Here is a 3,708-nt window from a genome sequence, read left to right as displayed (position 1 = left end):
AATAAACTGTGTACAGAAAGCGAGTAAAGAACTCTCAACATTAGGCTACTAAAAAGGTCAGTTTAATCTTGCAAAAACTCCTGTTAATAAAAAATCTGACTACACTGCGCAATTACTCTCTTACACTGCTTCTTTGCTGTTTATGATGAATTTGGTGCTTGCATGTACACCGCTTTTATTATTATTGCAGCTTAGATGTTTAAATAGCTGCAATACTCCGACTTTGCTACAAGGAAAAGTGCGTACGCCTGCTCAGACACTGATGTTGCGGTAAGTACTTTTCCACGTCAAAGACCGTTTTTATAAATATGAACGTTGCCGTGCATTTTAGCGTACGCATACTCTAAGATCAAATCTGTGCGTATGCACATTTTATCAATGAGGCCCCGGGTCTCTGTCAGTCACAGCGCCAGCACGGATGAGTAACCACACAGACAGCCCAGGGAGTGGATAATTATCATCAGACCGTGTAAATCAGTGGAAAATGAGTAGAAATTATGATTCTGTCTGAAGAAATATGAAGTAAACATGAGTAAATATATCTATATATCTCCATGTATATGCATCTTTGGACTATAAGCCCTTATTTTCGCTGTTCAGTGAAGCTATGTGAACACAAATAAACCGCTGCTGACGTGACTGAATATGAATGCGTGGTGAATTCCTATTCCAAAATATGACACATACGGATTTATTATTTTGCTTTATTAAGCTAGAGTCTTTAATCTTTCTACTGATGCACAGTTTGTCCAGATCAAGTAAGAGTGTGATGTTTTAACTTGCTGTTAAAGTGAAACAACAATAATCTGGGGCCGTCACCGATCTTTGACAGCTAAGGGGTTAAATATCTTACAAAATTCACCAATAATTTCATTTGTTGGTACATTTTTCCAGTATTTCAAGTGGCATTTCAATGGCTGATATTGAGATCTGGAGTGCAGGTATCAGATGTTACGATGATCTATAACTACTTATAATAATAATAAAAATATGTATTTTACTCAATATTTACTTTAATATTTTACAAAATATCCCAATAATTGTGAAAGTAGCATGTCTTTTAATCTGTCAAGTGGACGTGGTTGTTGGCCGATATCTGCCAATAGGATTTCTGATGGGAGTTGAGTGAATTTTCTGTTCATCTCTGGGTTTTGGATCAGTGACCCCGGAGTGTGTGTCCGTATATGTGTTTGCACACGCCTCAGTCGCGTATGCAGATTGGCGGCTGCTGGTTGGTGTCCCAGAGTGTCCGTGAGGCCGAGCAACCCCAGATTCTTGCCCCAGTGCAAACAGAAGTTGATGCAATTCGTCGCCTTATCTCAAACTCATTTCTGGAAGCCCGTGTGCCCTTCAGTGACGCAGGTGGAAGGGAGAGGGGCGGAGCTTCGAGCTGAGTGGTTGACATAGAAGTGTCCTGATTGGCTGAGGTGGGCCCTCCCAACGTTCTTTTAAAGCTTCCACTTACCTCCAGGGCTAAGAAACGAAGCTCATCCTTGATCTGTGAGCACATCTAGTGTCCTGCGTCTGACTGGCTCTCATTGTGAGTAACCAAACCACCATTAATGCATTATAATTGGGTTAAAGCTGGAGGAGATCTGTGGGTTTTGCATTTGGTTGCTCGGTGTTGGTGCTTCTGTGTGTGTGTGTGTGTGTGTGTGGTCTGCGTCCAGCCGGCAGCTTGAATGCTGGTTCAAGCGCAAACACAGACATTCCCTTTGAAGAGCGAGTGTTTCTCGTTGTAAAAAACTCAGGTCAGCTCCAGCTGCTTGGAGGCATTCACGACAACAGCACAACTTACTCATGGCGCTTTTCCACTGCGTGGCACGACTCAGCTCGGCACGGTTTGCATTTACACTGCAGTTTAGTACCGCTTTAAGTGGGCGGGATTATACACATGTCGCAGCCAAGAGCTGAGCGACCTCCTGAAAAACTTTTCCATTCTGCGTCGCCCCATCAAGCTCTCTCTGGATCCGCTCCTCGGCTATCAACGAGAGGAACATCTGTACTTCCTCAACAGACCATGAAACAGCCATTTTTTGATTGTTTAAAAAAGGTGTGCTCGTTCAAAACAGTTCAGACAGGACCACTTTGGCAAGTTACTTGAGTTTATTGAAACACAATTTATCTTTGGCGGTATAGTTCCTTATGGGGGTTCTTGCTCCAAAATTAATTGAACATACAAGAGCTTCAACATTAACCCCCCGGAACCATCAGCTTGGAAATACATAGACAATTAAGACACTTAGTAATGTCTTTAAAAGCGAACAGTGGTAATCGTGTAGATGTGGCAGTGGGACGTCTATACTGTAGCTTGGTTATGAGGATGAGTGTCTCTCAGCAGTGAGGTCCATGCCAGCCGGGACTTGGAAGCCTTAGTGATCTGAAACAAAAGAAGACGACAACCAGAAGGTGCACAGTAATATGCTCATGCTTATAATGGGGAGGGAGGGAGGGTTGCGAGCAGTTTGAGCATACTTACCGAGCAGTAATGCCACGTATATATGTCCCGTGTCTAATAGGAGAATGGTAGTGATTGGAGCGATTTGACAGCTGACCGCGTCAGCTGGTCGCAGCACTATGCCTACGTGGCCTGACTGAACTAACGGTGTGCTCGATTTGCGTTCATTCAAAAAAAAAAGTTGCGTTCGATCCTACGCTGGCTGTGCTGATTTAAATCTAGCGGGTCTGGTGTCTTGTATCGCAAGTTCAATGACGCAGGTAGTGACGATTCTCTCCGGCCAATCAGTGATCAGCAGGGTTTACACGTAACATTTTGGTAACGGTACGGCTTACCAGGTACTGTACCCAGTGGAAAAGCCCCCAAAAGTGAGCCGTACCATGCCGTACCATGCAGTGAAAAAGCACCATTAGACCGGTTTAAAGCCAGTCTGCACAGGTTTCACTCAAACTGCATCTGAACAGTTTGGTTTAGATGGTTTATTTTGTCGTTCCTCCAAAATGCTGCTGAAGCTCTAGAGGAGATGCATGAGATTACCGGAGAAAAGTCTGAGATGCAGAAGTTCTCTGTTTAATGACTTTGCTGTCAAGGACAAACGATTGAGGTATTTCATCTACTGTTTTTCTGCTTCTGCTTTCGGTCGTAAATCTAAAAGAGTTTTATTGTGTTGAGAGCTGCTGCAAATAAAGCTGCATTAGTCATGTGTGTTATGAGACTGTCAGATCTCAGCGTTTCTCAGTGTGTACTGAAGTTAAATGTGTGGTCGTGTTTCATTAACAGGGTCTGTTTGAGTTTGTTGCATCAGCTTTTTCTGCTCTCCGCTGGTTAGGCTGGTTTTACAAGGCTGGAGTTTGTTCTTAGACTTGATGTCTTACAGCTGAAGTTACATGAATGCTTAGTTCAGACTAATGAACCAGAATCTTCTATCATGCTATGCTGCAATCTCAGAAAAAAGATACAAAAGTTGTTGTGGTACTCTTGTAAAAGGTACCAATATGTTACATTTAGGTAACTTTAAGTGGTAATATAAGCCTTTAGCACACTAATACGCACCCTTTTGGGGAAAAAAATATGCCATTTTAAAAGTTTTCGTCCCAGTGACAGCTTTTGTACCTTTTTTTTCTTGGAGTGTATGAGTCATGGTAACATTATATACATGTATTCATATAGGATAAGATCTAAAGCGACTTACAGCTGAGAATATGTAATATATATTAGAGCCCGACCGATATGGGTTTTTTGGGGGCCGA

The 3,708-nt window shown here is 42.6% G+C and overlaps 1 protein-coding gene across 2 annotated transcripts in view; it reads left to right on the top strand.

The window, feature by feature from the left end:
- The window catches only part of LOC107658982 (sodium-coupled neutral amino acid transporter 4-like), a 38,852-nt gene that overhangs the window by 10,150 nt on the left and 24,994 nt on the right, over positions 1-3,708 (top strand). The window contains exon 1 of one of the 2 annotated variants that reach the window (XM_016447739.1): positions 1,447-1,540. The exons of the other annotated variant lie outside the window; for it this stretch is intronic. The gene's annotated coding sequence lies outside the window, so the exon portion shown is untranslated. Of the gene's footprint in view, positions 1-1,446; positions 1,541-3,708 lie in introns of those variants that run through there. 2 annotated transcript variants of the gene reach the window in all.

Source organism: Sinocyclocheilus anshuiensis, unplaced genomic scaffold (genome assembly GCF_001515605.1).
Source record: "Sinocyclocheilus anshuiensis isolate Anshui unplaced genomic scaffold, SAMN03320099.WGS_v1.1 scaffold283, whole genome shotgun sequence".
In the NCBI taxonomy this organism is placed as follows: domain Eukaryota; kingdom Metazoa; phylum Chordata; class Actinopteri; order Cypriniformes; family Cyprinidae; genus Sinocyclocheilus; species Sinocyclocheilus anshuiensis.
Note: the sequence above shows the minus strand (reverse complement) of the source record. Positions and strands in the feature narration are given on the sequence as shown.